General features: G+C 39.8%; 1 protein-coding gene and 1 non-coding gene across 2 annotated transcripts in view; both read right to left on the bottom strand.

The window, feature by feature from the left end:
* The window catches only part of GRID2 (glutamate ionotropic receptor delta type subunit 2), a 1638698-nt gene that overhangs the window by 178131 nt on the left and 1442351 nt on the right, over positions 1–18216 (bottom strand). The window lies entirely within an intron of this gene.
* On the bottom strand, positions 8927–9033 carry LOC132537834 (U6 spliceosomal RNA). Its single transcript, XR_009549259.1, has one exon. It is a non-coding gene; the product is annotated as a U6 spliceosomal RNA (small nuclear RNA).

Raw genomic sequence — 18216 nt, forward strand, 5'->3', positions numbered from 1 at the left:
TAAAAGGCAGTCCTTGGTACATGTGAAACAGTTCTCAGTTTTCCACATAACACTCTAAATGCCCCCACCCCCACCACTTAGATCCTCCTCTACTATCATGTTCCAGGACATGAACAACTCTGCCCCATCCTTTGCTTTGGTGCAGTACACCAACTCCAGTCCAAGTTCTGCTTTGTGTTTCCCCCTCTGTTCTTATTTTTCAACTTCTGTCTATGAGTGTGATCATACTATATTCACCATTCTCACAAGAAATCTATTTTATGGTGTTATTAATCACCAGGAAGAATTTTCAAAAGTTAATTGCAAGATTCTAGGCAGTGAAAGCTTACAAGTAAAAGAGAAATCAGTATGAAGTCACTTTAATAGTTCTCAGGTGAGTGATGATGGTAGAGAACGTTACTATAGAGGTAATACAAAGTATTGAGCTTTTGCTATATTCAAGGCATAGAAGCACTATGTAAATCACATGCTATGCATAGTATCAACTTTTACAACAACCTTATGCTTACATATTTTTATTATCTCCATGAATGTCAAGGTTGGATAAATATTAGAGGAGGCATACCACTGCCAATCAACTCCTAGCCAGAGTAACTAGACAAGAAACAGAAATGAAGCAAATCTGAATTGGAAACAAAGAAATAAAACTATAACTATTCTAAGAAGATATGACTGTATTTGTAGAGAAAATTCTAAAGATTCCTAAAAGCTAGAAGAAACAATAAATCAGAACAGTAACCATCATCATATAAAATAAATATGTGGAAGTAATGAGTTACAAGAAAAAAAGAAATCAAGAAAGTGTCTTACTTATAAGTGAATTAAAAAGAATTAAATACATAAGAATAAGCTTTATAAGGGATGTTAATGAAAACTGTATGACACTGTTAATAGCAATACTCAATAGAAGAAACAAAGTAATGGAAAACTATCCCATACTTATGAATTGAAGAGTTAAAGTTCTTAAAATGGCCATTTTATTCAAAGCAATATCCAGAGTTGATACAGTGACTATCAAAACTCCAGAGGAACTTTTATAAACACTACTGAGATTTATATGGAATCACAAAAGACCCCAAATCCTTAAAGCAATTCTAGTACAATTCTTCCAGCACCATTAGAATGCTATAGCAACCCAAACAGAATGGTGTTGAAATAAAAGATATCTATATCATTAGAATAATTCAGAACCTAGAAATGACCCCCCCACACACATAGACAGAAAATTCATGACAAAGTGAACACTCTTTCAGAATGGTGTTTTGAAAACTGGACAGTCACACACAGACAAATAAAGCTCGTTCACTATCCCACACTATACACAGAAGTTAATTCCAAATGGATCAAGGTTTGTCTGTAAGACCTGAAACCATAAATGCACAGAACAAATCAGAGATGGAAGAATGACCTTAGGGAATTTGTTCTAGTAGCTTGGTAACTGAATTTTAAATCAAACAGTTTGTCTTGCAATCTTATTCAATTAATTTTATAAATGTCTAGACTTCACCTGATGGTCAATGGAGTCTGTGGCACAAAGACTGTTCTACAGGGCTTCCTGAGGTGAAAGGTTTGGCCTCTATAATTGCTTCTCCACTGGACATGGACATTGGCAAGTAGATCCATAACCCCAGCCTGTTTCTATCTTTCCCTAGTGGAGCAGTTCTCTGGAGAGAGAACATGAATCTGAGACCAATGTGCAAAAAATGATCCACTCTCTTGGGAGGAGACTCAGAACTAGTAGAGGGGAGATGATTTACTTTAATTCATCTTCACTTGAAAATCTATCAACTTGAGTGATATATATACATATATATATTTAGAGATAGAGAGAGATGGTAAAAGTTATATTCATATATTTTATATAATTTATGTAAAATAGTATATTTGTGAAGTTTATTTATCTTTTAATATTTTAACTTTATTTTAGAGGACAGAGAAATTAAAGAGAAAGGGGATGGAGAAGGATAGAGACAGAGCAACAGGTACCTATAGACCTACTTTACTGCTCATGAAGATTTACCCCTGCAGGTGAGGAGCAGGGGCTTGAACCCAGGTCTTTGAGCATAGTAACACATGTACTTAACCACATGGGCCACCGCCTGCCCCTATTTATGAAGTATAAAAGAGAGAGAAAGAGCAGGGGAAACACAAAACTTCAAATGTCTTGGTCTATCATAACATGCCTGCGATGCCTGGAAGCTCTTCAGCTGAATAGGAAAAGTGTTAGTTTCAGAAAGCTTAAGTTACAACAGGCCCAGTGAAACAGAAGTTCTGGTTGCCAGGTATTCTTGGGATAGTGTCTTATTGGCTTAACTCACTAATCCTGGGAAAATAACCCAAATTTTCAGACCTCAATTTTTCCATTTATAAAATTAGGGTAATACTTATCGAAGGAAATATGCTGAGGCCTGATCCCCTGCTCTCATGGGAAGAACTTACCTTGCTGAAAAAGACAGGGATGTGCTGAGAATAAGCAGATCCTTCGCCTGCATATGAAGACTTACTCCTGTCTATACTGGACACATCTAACCAGCAACATCTCTGCATGGGTCATAAATGCTGTGCTTGTACCAGAAATAGCCAATACATTATATTATATTATATTATATTATATTATATTATATTATATTATATTATATCATATCATATTATATTATATCATATTATATATTTCATTAGTGATTTAATACAGCAAGGAACCTTCCTCATTCCCTATAAACCCATATTTCTCCCAGTTCTAGGACCTCTGGAACATGGCTCATTTTCCTTAATGCTTCTCTTGATCCATGCCATCTGATCCTGCATCTGCTGATCTCAACAAAATCAATGCAACCAGTGCCACCTCAACATGTTTCAATTGGAACTGTATCCAGAGAAGCCAGGCATGACAATGTCAACTTTTCAGCTCCAATACTCTAGTGATACCTTTCCTAGCTCATAAGACTCCTTCGTTTCATTTCGGGTGGTGCACTTCCTAACAAAGGTACAGAGCCTAGGTACAGACCAGCGCCCATGAGATAGAGCACATGTGCACATGTATGCATAAGCTGGGGGGAAAATATATACCTTCAAATAAAAGTGCCAGTACACTATATAAGGCCCACCAGACTGCCCCACATTGGGCTTCTCAGCTCTACGCATACCCACAAACCCCCCGCCCCCACCATCCCAGCTGATGGCAGCAACTCCATGCTCCATGTAGATTCCTTGAATTCTAATTTTATTGCAAATTCAAACTTAAAAAAAAATCTTAAAAACCCGATCTGTGAAAAGAACTATTTCTCTTATAAAAGAAGGGGGGCTAGGTGGTGGTGGTACACTTGGTTGAGCACACATGTTACAATGTGCAAGTACCTGGGTTCAAGCCCCTGGTTCCTATCTGCAGGTGGAAATCTTTGCAAATGTTTAAGCAGTGCTGCAGATGTCTCTGTCTCTCTCCCTCTCTATCAACCCCTTCCCTCTCATTTTCTGGCTTTCTATAAAATAAACAAAGATTTAAAAAAAATCTATAAAGGAACCCCATTTTGAATGATTAAGGGACTACTAATAAATATTATTTAAAAAAAATATTTATTCCCTTTTGTCGCCCTTGTTTTATTGTTGTAGTTATTATTATTGTTGTTACTGATGTTGTCATTGTTGGGTAGGACAGAGAGAAATGGAGAGAGGAAGGGAAGAGATAGGGGGGAGAGAAAGACAACTGCAGACCTGTTTCACCGCCTGTGAAGCAACTCCCTTGCAGGTGGGGAGCTGGGGGCTCCAACTGGGATCTTTATGCTGGTCCATGTGCTTCGGGCCACATGCGGTTAACCTGCTGCATAACCACTCGACTCCCTAAATATTATTTTAATTCTCTTTTTCTTTTTTTGCCTCCAGGGTTACTACTGGGTGCTCACTGCTGGCACTACAAATCCACTGCTCCTGGCAGCCATGTTTCCCATTTTATTTGGCAGGACAGAGAGAAATTGAGAGAGGAGGGGAGATAGCACAAGAGAGAGAAAGATACCTGCAGACTTTCTTTGCTGACCCCTCCCCACCCCCTACCCCACTTCCCGCAGGTGGGGAGACAGGGGGCTCGAACCATGATCCTTGCGCTTCATATTATGTTTACTTAACATTTTAATTATGTGTACTTAACATTTTAATTAATATTTTAATTCTAAACATTTTTCTTTAAATTAAGTGTGTACCAAGAGATAGATTTATTAGTCAATTCACTGATCCTTCTAATATCCCAAACACCTTAGTATTTAAGGGCTGAGATATCCATTCGTTTCCCTTCTGCTTACCAACAGGCATACGAATGACACATTGCAGATGTTTACTTGCAAAGTCACCTAAAATGATGAAGATCCCTTTAGTAGAAAGTAAACACCTTTTTTTTTTTTAAAAAAAATAATAATAAAAGAGAAATAAGTTTTTCCTAAAGTAAGCTCATTTAGTAACCCAAATAATTTCTGGTATATTTTTGCTAATAATGGTATGTTTTCCAGCAAAGGTTTTTTTTTTTTTTTTTTTTTTTTTTTACCAGAGCACTGCTCAGCTCTGGTTTATGGTAGTACAAAGAATTGAACCTGGGTCTTCAGAGCCTCAGGCACCCAGTGAAGCTTTTATTTCATTTGTAAGACCCAAGTTCTAAAAGGTTTTCTGATTTAATAAAGGACTTTTTGTTTTCAATGTCATGAGAAGCATTTCAGCATATTCCATCTGCTTCCTGTACCTCTCAAATCCAATTGCACTGTTTACAGATGTCTTGCATGTTGCTTGCTTTGTTTTCCTATTTTTATTACTCCTCCTTCTCCTCAAGCTTTGGGAGTTGGAGTTTCTGCTAGAGTGGTTATGGTGGCAGTTTGCAACAATCTTGATAGCTCTGCATCAGTTGTCAGTTGCTAGTGCAGAAGCCTGGGGGCAAATTTAAAGGAGACTGAAGGGAAGTGGATCAGATTGGAACAGAATGAGTCTTGTAATGAGGACTGAGGACTCTGGGAAATTGAGGGTTTCTTTTTTTTTCTTTTATGATTTTATTAGGAGGTTAATGTTCTATAGTTCAGTTTCTGCCACATGGGTACAATCACTCATCTTCCCCATTATAGGTAACTGCAGAACACTCTCATTCCCCAATTTAGGTCTCCACCATACTGCATCAGGACCACAACACCTACCCCCCCCCCCCCCCCCCCGCCAGTTCCTTCCCTTTCCCTGCTTCCCCACAGTCCTTTGCACTGATGGGGTAGGGAGGAGTTATTAAACTGATGTCTGACTCTAACCACTGCTACTTTCCATGCATGAGATGCTGGGCAAATAAAACAGGTTTCTGGAACCTCAGCTTTTTCATATGTAAAAGTGATAATAAAACTACCTGGTCATTATCTCAATTTTTAAGATTTCTTAGGTATAGTTTAATAATTCCTACTAGGGGCTGGGCAGTGAGTGATGCACCTGACCAAGCACATACAACACAGTGCTAAAGGAACTTGGTTCAAGGCGGAGGCCGGGTGGTCGCACACCTGCTTGACTGCTCATGCTACAAGGTGCAAGGACCCAGGTTCGATCCCCAGTACCCGACCTGCAGGGGAAAGCTTTGCAAATTGTGAAGCAGGGCTGCAGGTGTCTCTCTGTCTCTTTTCCTTCCTATCACTCCCTTCCCTCTCGATTTCTGACTGTCTATCCAATAAACAAATAAAGATTAAAAAAAAAAAAAGAAACTGGTTCAAGCCTGGTCCCCAAGCTTCAGGGGTAAGAAAAGAAAAAAAAACAACACCTAGTCACTGAACCATATGCTGATTCCATTTTTGGTAATTGAGAAAACTTACAAAATTCCTTTTTTTTTTTTTCTTTCCCCACCAGGGTTAATCACTGGGGCTTGGTGCCAGCACTATAAATCCTAGCAGCCTTTTTTTTTTCTTTCTGTTTTATATTTGATACAACAGAGATAAATGAAGAGGGTATTTACTAGGTATGTCCTAAATTCAATGACAAAAATTGACACAGAAACATCAAGAAAACAGAGGCAGAGGCTAGAGTTATTCTGCCTCACACCAGAGCTGCCTGGAGTCCCTAGAAGCTGGGTGAGTCTGGGAAGGATTCTTCTACAGAGAACACAAAGGCAGCATGGCTGCCATCTTGATTTCAAAACAGTTGTCTCCAGAAATAAGAGAGAATAATACATTTCTGTCTCTCTATGCTGACAAATGCTAGGTGCTTTGTCATGGAAGTTCAAGGAAATCAATGCAGTAGGTCTGCAAAGAAAGTTCCTTTATTTTAATATTGATATATATTTAAAAAAACCCTAGGAAATGTAGAACCAAATAATGGAATGGTTCTGTTCAAGGATGACTTTCATCAGATGTCTTTTCACTTGAAGATCTCAGTTTCTTTTTTTTTTAAATTTAATTTTTATTTTTCCCCTCTTGTTGCCCTTGTCGTTTATCATTGTTGTTATTGTTGTTGTTGTTGCTGTCATTGTTGTTGGATAGGATAGAGAGAAATGGAGAGAGGAGTGGAAGACAGGGAGGGGGAGAAAAAGATAGACACCTGCTTCACCACCTGTGAAGCGACTCCCTGCAGGTGGGGAGCCAGGGGCTTGAACCAGGATCTTTATATCGGCCATTGCGCTTCATGCCATGTGTGCTTAACCCACTGTGCCACTGCCCAGCTCCCAAGATCTCAGTTTCTAAGAATATACAGAAGAAAGCTAGTGAAGATTGATTCATGATGTAGAAAACTTCTGTAGATTTGGTGGGAGATTTGTTCTTTCTCACTTTGTAAAGAATCTGAGATGTTTCTTATGCTCATCACCCAATTATCAGGCCAAGTATTAGTCTTTCCCCTTAATTTTCTTTTTCTCTTTTTAATGTTTTTTATTGTATTTCTTGTACTTTTTAAATATTTGTTTTTCTTTTATTGAGAGAGTTAGTACTTTACAGTGCCATCACTGACATATGTATACAATTTCATCATGTACTAGGCCCTGAAAATGTCTTCCTCTTCTCCTTCCCCCATTCCCAGAATCCTTTGCTTTGGTACAATACACCATGTCCAGTCCATGTTTCACTTTGTGCTCTCCCTCTTCTAAGTCCTTTGCTTTGGTGCAGTATACCATAAATGTTTTCATTTCTTTATTATTGGATAGATAACATTCAGGTAGACTAAAACTACTATCAGGGAAGATGGTGTCAGAGTTAAGAATAGGACTAGAAAGCTGGATTAGGGCAGAAATTAGCTCCCAAACATGAGGAAAGTATATAAATACCATTAACTGTTTACCCCATCCATCTGACCCAGACTGCATATATATTAACATTTAGCACAGGAGCCTGTGTAATCTCTAAATCCCTGTCAGTCAGAGCTCATAGTCCATGGTCATAGCTGTGAACATTCTAGGAACATACCTAAAATAGATGTTCTAGCTTCTTCTCATCCAAAAACCCCCCAATTGAATCTGCTCTGTTCCTACCTTTGGGTTCCTGTTTAATAAACAATTTGTCCTGCTTTACATCTTGCCACCTTTCAACCACCAAGTTTCAGGTGTAACTATGATTCCATGCTGATTTCCCTGGGCAGGTGACCTCACCAATGTGTCCTGGAACTTCATCTCTCCAGAGCCCTACCCCACTAGGGAAAAGATAGAAACAAGCTGGGGGTGTGGGTCCAGCTGCCAATGTACATGTCCGGCAGAGAAGCAATTACAGAAACCAGACCTCCCACCTTCTGCACCCCCATAAAGAATTTTGGTCCATCCTCCCAGAAGGATAAAGAATAGAGAAGCTTCCAATGGAGGGGAGGGGGATACAGAACTCTGGTGGTTATCACTGGGACTTTCTTAGAGATAGAACAGTGCTCAGCTCTTGAACTAGGGACCTCTGAAAATCCTATTCCATAATAATGATGTGTAGTCCTTACAAGAAGAATTTAATAGTATGAAATGCAAAAAAGCAAAGTAATATTTCGAAGGCTTTCAAATACGCATAATGTTCTTTTTTTTTTTTTCTAAAAAAAAAAAGGTCTAAGAGGTAATTAAGATACTGTCTGCATAATGAATTCATTTAGCTGTCAAACTTCTTAGTTGTCTGGACCTTCACCCAAAGACACTGTGGTCTCAAATCTCTCCTCTCTTTTCCCAAAGAGAAACTATTTTCTTTTGTCGGAGGACTGTTGTTTATAGTCTGAGAAGGGGAGTGGTGCCACGAATTAGAGGCTACAGCTGTTGCTGCCTGAAGGCTGTAAAATTCCAGCCTGAAGGCTGGAAAAAAGGGAACGTGAGTGGAAGATGGATTGCTCAGCACTGCTAGCTATGTCCTCTTGCTCAGAAGTAATTTTTTGAAATTCCAGAGTGGGTCACCTGGTGGCATAAAACACCCAAACCTAGTTCAGATTTTCTTTAGGTTCTATCATGCACACAAAACATTTGGAGTGTAAACAATGTCAGAATGGCTTTATGCACTCTGTGCACTGGTGATGCTTTGGATAGAGAGAGCACCTGTCTGACATGCCTGAGGTTCCATCCCCAACACTTCATGAGAACAAGGACAAAACAAGTAGAACCTATGGATGGTGGAATGATGCCTTGGTACCTCTCTCTCTCTTCTCTCTCTCTCCTACCCACCTTACCTTCATTCTCACTTTCGTCTTTTAAATTTTATTTTATTAGTGATTTAATATTGATTTACAACATTACATGTCAACAGGGGTATAAATCCACTTCAATCCCACCACCAGGGTTCTGAATCTTCAGTCACCCCACTGCAAGCCACCACATGGGCCACCCATCATCTCAACAACTATCTGTCTACATTTATACATAATTGCCCCATTTTTCTTCCTGACTCAATTCTCTCTTCTCCGAGCCATTCATGACAACATTACTACCTCCATATATCCATCTCCTTTTCCTCTTTTCTCTCTGGGTGCCAATGAAGCTGGAGTAAAAAATACGGAATGCTTCACAAATCGGCAAGTCATCCTTACGCAGGGGCGATGCTAATCTTCTCTGTATTGTTCCAATTCTAGTACATGTGCTGCTGAGGCAAACACTTCTCACTTTCTTTTCATAATTTTTTCTCCCATAAACAATAAAGGTAGAGGGGCTGGATGGTGGTGCATCTAGTTGAGTGTACATGTTACCATGCATAAGGATCCAGGTTCAAGCACCCATCACGACCTTTGGGGGTCTGTGGGGGGGGAGTGCTCCTGAAAGGTGAAATAGGACTACAGGCTGGAGGTCTCTCTTTCTTAGTCCTGCTTCTATCTCAACTTCTCTCTGTCTCAATCCAATAAAGAAATACATATACATTTGTTTCAGGAGGCAATTCAGTGATAGAATGAATCCATTGCATGCATAAGGCCCCTATTTCAATCTCATGTTCCATCCCATATAAAACAAACATACAAACAGCTATCTTTTCATGAAGTGTTGAAAACAGTCTTATCTAATTTGATAAGAAATCAAATTAGACACTACTTTTCTTTTTACAAAATACTGTGATACTGACTTTTCAAAATTTATTCTGTTCTAGAATCTGTTCTCTCCATTTTATGAGTTTATTTAATTCTTGTGATAGTTCTGGGAGGGAAGAAATCATTATGGTACTTGACTGAAGTAGCTGAAGCTCAAGGAAGTGGAAAGCCCTGCCTAGTGCTATGTAGCTGAGAAGAGCAGAGACAGGCCACAGTTAGCCTGGACTGCGAAGCCTCCAAAACCTACACCAATATGCTGCCATCATTTTTGTTGACACCATCATCATCGATGGAACAAAGTGTCTTCATCACTCCACCACTACTGGTGGCCATTTTCTTTTTTCTTTTATTTTTATTAAATTATCTTTGTTTATTGAATAGAGACAGCCAGAAATCGAGAAAGAAGGGGGACATAGAGAGGGACAGAGACAGAGAGACATCTGAAGCCCTGCTTCACCACTAACAAAGCTTTCCCCCTGCACGTGGGGACTGGGGACTCAAACCTAGGTCCTTCCGCACCGTTAATATGTGTGCTCAACCAGGTGTATCACCACCTGGCCCCCTGGTGGCCATTTTATTTTAAACCTTTTTGATATTGAGAGGCAGAGAGAGAGGGGGAGAGAGAGAGAGAAGAAAAAGGGGAGAGGAGGAGGAGGAGGAGGAGGAGGAGGAGGAGGAGGAGGAGGAGAAGGAGGAGAAGGATATGACTTCAGCACTGCTCCACTAGCATGTGGAGGCCCTTGCAGGTGGTGACCTGACAGGCACACTCCTCACAGACAGAAACACTTGCACTCTACCAGTTGAACCACTATCCAGCAACATAAGTTTTGTGAAACTATAAAATAACAGTAGAATATAAACACTCAAGCCAAAAAAAATATATGTTAGAAAAAGAAAACAAGCAGACATACATAATACCCTTCCCCAATGAGCATGAGGCACATGCCAAAATGGAATAGAAAAGTTAGAGGAGCAAGATAGGTGTATCAACCACTCCACTCCACTGCACTAGGGGGTAGGCTGGTGGTCCCAAATACACCACCACTCCTTCTGTGTACTACCCCTTCCTGTTATGACTTTAACTCATCAAGCATTCAGAAGAATGATGAAAGTGAAGACTTGAGGTTGGTCCTCTTGGGACACTTTCTCTAGGATTGCTCAGTTACCATGTAGAACATTCTAGCAATCTGCCAGAGAAGATATGATTCTAATAACTACAACAATGGTCCAGCAGCAATATTAACAGATGGTTTCTACTTTCCAAGAAAGATGTGTTGGAAGGGATACATAGATGTTCTTCCATCTTCCAAGTTATTCAAGTTATTCTTGATACTTAAATTGACTCACACTATCTCATCACAGTCTTGTTTGCAGCTGTTCCAGTTGCTGACAATCTTTGTTATGAAGATAAAGTGAGGATGCTGTCAGATTGCTTTAGACCAGCACCACCATGCCCTGTTTAATACACTCACATACATTATCATGTCTAACAGTGTGCCTAGCAAAGAAAGGGCACTCAGTCACATCGGCTTTCCTTTCCTTGTTTCAAATAGAAGTGAAATTAAAAAAAAAGAAGAAGCTATCTCAAAATTATATAAACTCCTTGCGAACTAGTGCACAATTACGACTTGTGATAAGAGATGTCAAGATATGAACAAAGTCACTCGGGTAGCAGAGAAATATTAAAACACCCAAGTTAACAGAATACATTCTTGTTTTGAAATAGCAAATTTGTCAGTTATGTGATATTTACACCTTTCTCTTTTTCTCTGTACATACGCAAACAAGTAAATGAGATCCTTATGGAGTGCTAAGCAGGTTTCTAGATACATGAGGTATATTAGTGAACAAAACTGATGGAGATTTAAGCCCAATAAAAGTTCGTTTTAAAGGGAGAGTATATAGTACTCATGGACTGCGAATGAGAGCTGTGCACTACTCTTTATGGCTCTGCCTAGAGTAGTTCTACTGAGGAAGTCAGTCAACTAGAGAAGTTTGTTACCAAACTAGAGGATTTAGAATACACGGACAAGTTCATCCATGAACTTGAGAGTCTAAACTTCATCTACTGTACCATATCCTGGACCAACCATTTATTATTCTCTATTAGACTTGAAGTTTGCTGAATGATTACCTCAGTGTCCATGATAGAGTCAACGATTGGGTGGAGGTTGGGAGGTGCAGATAACTTTTTCTGTTGTCTTCCTGGGGGGGGTCCGATCTGTTGGGGTACCCCAACTTCTCTGTGTTGGCTTCACTTTCTCTACCTGGACTTTCCCTTATTACATAGCTTTTGAATAAGCAAGTAAACATTAGATAATATGTCAGGGAGATTTCTGGGACTCAATGTCTGCTCAATTTCTCTATACCTGGTTGTCAATTTTTTTTTTCATTTGCTAGGTAAAGGGAGAGAGAGAGAGAGAGAGAGAGAGAGAGAGAGAGAGAGAGAGAACAGCTGTGTATCCCCCCATCCCAATCTCTGAATGATGGGGACTAGGAGCTTGAACCTGAGTCCTTGAGCATGGTAACATGTTCTCTCCACTAGGTGAGAAACATACTGGTTTCAGACAGTACATATTTAATCTCAGACCACAAACACCATTTCAGGTTATATGTAACACAGAAAGATCTTCACCTGGCACTTTGTTCTTACACTCATGTGATCTTTGTGGCTTTCATTGCAAAAGGCACCTGTTATTTCTTTTAATATATTTTATTTTACTATCATTTTTTTCCTCTAGGGTTATCTCTTGGGATCAGTGTCTGCATTAAGAATCCATTGCTTGGGCGGGGTATATAGCATAATGGTTATGCAAACAGACTTTCATGCCTGTGGCTCCAAAGGCCCAGGTTCATTCCCCAGCACCACCATAAGCCAGAGCTGAGCAGTGCTCTGGTGTTTCTCTCTCTGCATCTCTCTCAAAAATAAAATAAAATAAATAATAAAAGAATCCATTGCTCCTGGAGGCCATTTTTTCCTATTTTATTGGGTGGGACAGAGAAAAATTGAGAAGGAGAGGAAAATAGACAGGAATAAAGAAACAGAGACACCTGCAGTCCTGCTTTACCACCTCTGAAGCTTCCCCCTCCTACAGGTGGGGAGCCAGAGACTATAACTGGGATCCTTGTGTGGGTCCTTGCACTTTGTACTATGTGTGTTTAACTGGGTGTGCCACTGCCAGACCCCTTATTTCTTTTATTTTTATGAGAAAGAGAAAGAGGGGAGAAGAGAGAGAGAGAGAGAGAGAGAAGAGAAGAGAAGGGAAGAGAGAAGAGAGAGGAGAGAGAGGAGAGAGAGGAGAGAGAGAGAGAGAGAGAGAGAGAGAGAGAGAAGAGGAAAAGAGAGGGGAACATTTATGAAGTGCTCATCCCTAGCTTACGGTAGTGTCAGGAATTGAACCTGGGACTTCAGAGCCTCAGGCTTGAAAAATCTTTTTTCATAACCATAATGTTGCCTCCTCCACCCACATCTATTATTTCTATAAAATGTGTTTAGTGATGTGCTTTTGTTATTCTGCTAAAGGAAATGACTCTTCATTTAAATATTTTTATGGATCATCAGGTGAGCAGTTAGAAATTTGTCCATTAACATACTTTAAGAAAATGGTGACATTTGTTTGGAATCTAGTGTTATATTTTCCTGAACTTCTTTTATTTCAATTTCAGAAACCCTATCCCAGCCCACTATCTACTGCAAAAGTGACCTCCTCTCTGTTATACAGAGAAACTGACTTATAAGAGCTATGTTTTCCAACCTGACAACTGTGGTATCTACTAATAGATACAATCAGACTGGGAGGTTAAATAGAGAGAGTGCCCACACACCCCCCCCCCCCATAAAAATGGAGGGCATTCATTATTCTATAGCCTGGAGCTACCTGCCACTTATTAAAAAGCAGATATTTATATACTTTTCCCATATTTGGGAGCTACTTTCTTCCCTAATCCAACTTTCTACTGTTTTCCAACTATGACACCACCTCCCTAGACAATACATTGGGTCCACCTGCACTAGTAAAGCCATGGGGCCCCTGGAATATACTAAAATAGATCTACTAGCTTTTCTCCAAACAAAACCCCCAAATATTCATCTGCAATATTCTTGCCTTTAGGTCGACAAATTGTTCTGCTTTATATCTTAAAATTTTCAGCCACCATGTTTCAGATGATACCATGATGCCAACCTGACATTCTTGGACAGATGACCCCTTGGACAGTATGTCCTAGAACCCTACCTCCCCAGAGTCTTGCCCCACTAGGAAAAGAGAGAGAGACTGATTGGGAGTATGAATCGACCTGCTAATGCCCATGTTCAGCAGGGAAGCAGTTATAGAAGCCAGGCCTTCCACCTTCTGCATCCCATAGTGATCCTGGGTCCATACCCAGGGGGATAAAGAATAGGAAAGCTTTCAAGGGTGGAGGTGGGATAGGGAATTCTAATGGTGGGAACTGCACCCCTCTTATCCTATGGTCTTGTAAACATTTCCATTTTGTAAATAAAATATTTTAAATATTTTTATTTACTTATTCCCTTTTGTTGCCCTTGTTGCAATTATTGATATAGTCATTGTTAGATAGGACAGAGAGAAATGGAGAGAGTAAGGGAAGACAGAGAGTGGGAGAGAAAGATAGACACCTGCAGACCTGCTTCACTGCTTGTGAAGTGACTCCCTTGCAGGTGGGGAGCCAGGGGCTTGAACCGGAATCCTTATGCCAGTGCTTGTACTTTGCGCCACCTGTACTTAACCTGCTGCGCTACCGCCCAACTCCCATAAATAATTTTTTTTTAAAAAGTAGATTTTGAACTTTTAGTGCTGTCAACACTAAAAGACAATGAAGTCAATGTGAGACTGTCAATTCCCTTGCCAAACCCCGTACTGCTTTTGACAAGTATCTAAGTTGACTGCTGAAAAATGCACTTGTTGCAAAGTTGCAAACCTTGGGTTGCTTCTGACCAAAGTATTTTTTTTCCAAGTCCACTGTCTTAACCACTCAACCACGACTACTTATTTTCTTTTTGGTATTAAAAAGACACTTCACCTATAGGATAAAATCAGCCTTCCAAGTTAAGACTGAAGGACAAAATCAGGAAATGAACCGATAAAAGATTCTAAAAACACCCATTATATAATTCAAAGAAAAAAAGTCCTATAATTATTCAAGGAAGAAAATGTATAAAGGAAATAATACAAATATTAGATAACTATTGAAAAATCAATCCTTAAAATACATCTATAGAAAGAAATAAAAGAGGGGCCAGGTAGTGGCACACCTGGGTAAGCACAAGCATTACAATGTGCAAGGACCCATGTTCAAGTTCCTGATCCCCACCTGCAGGGGGAAGCTTCATGAGTGTTAAAGCAGGCTTGCAGGTATCTCTCTCCCTCTCTAACTCCCCCTCCCCTCTCAATTTCTCTTTGTATCTATCCAATAATAAATAAATTAAATAAATGTTACAAAAAAGAAGTCTATTAAAAAGAAAGGAAGGAAGGGAGGGAGGGAGGAAGGAAGAAAGAAAGGAAGGAAGGAAGGAAGGAAGGAAGGAAGGAAGGAAAGAAAGTAGGAAAGAAGGAAGAAACATTTAATCAAGGTTATCTTTGAGTGCTGGTAAGAATGTTTCTCAGGAGCCAGACTGGTCAAATGCACACAGTACAGTGCACAAGGACCCAGGTTCAAGCTCCTGCTCTTCACCTGCAGGGGAAAAGCTTCGTGAGTGGTGAAGCAGGGCTGCAAGTGTTTTTCTGTCTCTCTCCTTCTCATTTTCATTTTCTTTTTTTTTTTTTTACCAGATCACTGCTCAGCTCTGGCTTATGGTGGTGTGGGGGATTGGACCAGGGATTTGACAGAGCTTCCGGCAGGAGAGTCTGTTTGCATAAATAACCATTGTGCTATCTACCCCCCACCCACTCTCTCTCCTCTCTATCTCCTCCTTCCCTCTCAGTTTCTCTCTGTCTCTATCCAATAATAAAGAAAGAAAAACAATTTTAAAAAGAGAAAAGACTATTTAAAAAAAAAAGGAGGAGGAGGAGAAGGAGAAGAAGAATGTATCTGCAGTACCACCTCAGTTGTACTTAAGTATTATTTGACATATCGAAGCATCCTGGGTTGTCTTTTAAAGCAATGATGCCTGTACAATCCAAGCATCAGTGAAGATTGGTGAAAGCTGCCAGAATTCCACACTAAGCATGTCTTCCTTTTATTGTCTTTATCTTAGATCTTCATCACTGCAAAGGCTCTGTCACCAGAGATGTGTTTGTAATGTTTCTGTCTAAAATATACAGAAATATCTTCAGATTCACAGGCCTCAGAAGGAGCTGAGGAAGTAAAGTCCAAGTGCAAACAAAGAATAAACAGGTTTGGCAGTTTCTGACTGCATGCTCACGACTGTCTGGGAGATGGTACCATGCCAACCTCACTTTGAAGGTTCGAGGACATTGAATATTGATGGTCAGTAAAGACAGAGATGGGATTTGTGCACAGGTCAGTCTGATGTGAAACCTGGCCCTTTTTTTTTTTACCAACTGTGTTATTATTATTAATTTGTTATTATTACCAAGGTTATCACTGGGGTTCAATACAAGCACTACTTATTCAAATCCACTGATCCTGGCAGCCATATTTTTTAAAAGAATTGGAGAGGAGAGGAGAAGGGAGAGAGAAAGAGAGCCGTCCTGCCCCGATGCTCATGAAACTTCCCCCCGGGCAGGTGGGGAGTGGGGGCTTGAACCCAGGTCTTTGAACATGTGTATGACACCCAGCCTCACGACTACTACTATTACTATCACTAATTACTGTTAGTATTAATGATGTAATAGTATCATGGAATTGCATACAGTCTTCATTCAGTGCTATGGGTCCAGTGATGGACAGACAGTCACAGTTTGGTTTACCTAGCTAGCTTACTTAGTTCATTGAAAATAACTCAGTTTTTAATAATAATAATAATAATAATAATAATAATAATAATAATAATAATAATTGTCCTTATCAGCTGGAAGAAGAGAGGGAGTGAGGAAAATGGAGAGAGAAGATAATTTTGATAATGTACAGGCACTAGGATTTTGCAGGGCATTTTATTTCTGTTTGCTTGTTTGTTTCTGGTCATCAATATTCCCGTCTGGCTTTTACCAGATCAATAAAAACAGAGACAGAAATAGAGAGACAGAGAGGAAGACACTACAGCACTAAGGCTTTGCTCAGTGCTGTGGTGACCAGGATCAAAACTGGGTCCTGCTCCAGAAAAAGCAGACACACCCTACTTAAGTGAGCTACCACTTAAGCTAGAACTTAGCTACCTCAGCTAGAACTGAGGTTGCATGAAGCTTCATAGAGCTGTACTCCTGAATTACTTCAGTTTTTAAACCAATGGAAAAATCAATGACAGTGGGGGCGGGGGAGGTGCATCTGGTTAAGCAAACGTAGTACTAATTTAAGGATTCCAGTTCAAGCTGCTGGTTCCCCAACTGCAGGGGGCGATGCTTCATGAGAGGTGAAGCAGGTCTGCAGGTGTCTATCTTTCCTTTCTCTCTCTATCTCCCACTCCCCTCTCAATTCCTCTCTGCCCTACCCAATAAAAATGGGAAAAATACCCCTCAGGAGCAGTGGATCCGTAGTGCTGGCTCCAAGTCTCAGCAGTAACCCTGGAGGCAAAAAGAAAAAAAAAGGAAACCAATAACAGTTGGTTTTAAATGTCAATATAGCCGTCACTTACACTCATATACTTGAAAAACATGCTCTTTAGTTGAAATTTCTAGTTGCTTTTTCTAGAGATGTTTTCTGCTCAAGGCTTCTGTGATGATTTGTTTTCAAATTAGATTTTCTTCATCAAGCTCTCTGTAGGAAAAAGTATTTTTCACTTTTTCTTAATAAAAATATGGGCTACTTTGACCATCTTGGTGCTAGAATACCTCAGTTATTCTCTGAAGTGATCAACTATAAACTGTATTTTGTAAAAGAGAAAGATGAGTTTTTAATATTGCCTGGCTTCACCTATCTTTTGTTGATTCTCTATTTAATAGGATAGATGTTTTTAAAAGTGGATATGGATGTCAAGGGACTTGGCATATCATATTTATAATGACCCATTTCTTCTATCTAATGTTATGGAAAGTATTTACTTTTACTTCTCTAAAAAAAAAAAAATCAAGGTTACAATCCAGATATGCTACTTTAGTGATGGGATTCATTATCAAGTGTGACAAAGGTTAGTCAGATAGTCAGTTACAGCCATGCTTTAATACATCCAAGCAAGGCAGAGTATTTCCCACAAAATGAGCATTATAGGTAGAGAATGACATTCACTACATTCTGTTTTATTTATTTATTGGACATAGACAAAGAAACAGTAAGAGGGAAGGAGGGGTGGTGGTGTACCTGGTTGAGTGCACATTTCAATGTACAAGGATCCAGGTTCAAGGCCTCGTTTCCCACTTGCAGCGAGCAACTTTGTTAGTGAAGCAGTGTTTCAGGTGTCTCTCTGTCTCTCTCCCTTTCTTTTCTTTTTTCTTTTTGATTCCAGGGTTATGTCTGGGGTTTGTTGCCTGCACTACAAATTCACTGCTCCTGGTGATCTTTTTTTTTTTCATTTTGTTGTTGTTGTTATTATTATATTGTTGTTATTACTGTATAGGACAGAAGGAAATCAAGAGAGGAGAAGAAGGCAGAGAGGAGGAGAAAAAGATAGACTTCTGCAGACCTGCTTCACTGCTTCTAAAGTGACCCCTGTGCAGGTGGGGAGCCAGGGGCTGGAACTGGAATCCT

The sequence above is a fragment of the Erinaceus europaeus genome, chromosome 3, assembly GCF_950295315.1.
Source record: "Erinaceus europaeus chromosome 3, mEriEur2.1, whole genome shotgun sequence".
Lineage (NCBI taxonomy): Eukaryota > Metazoa > Chordata > Mammalia > Eulipotyphla > Erinaceidae > Erinaceus > Erinaceus europaeus.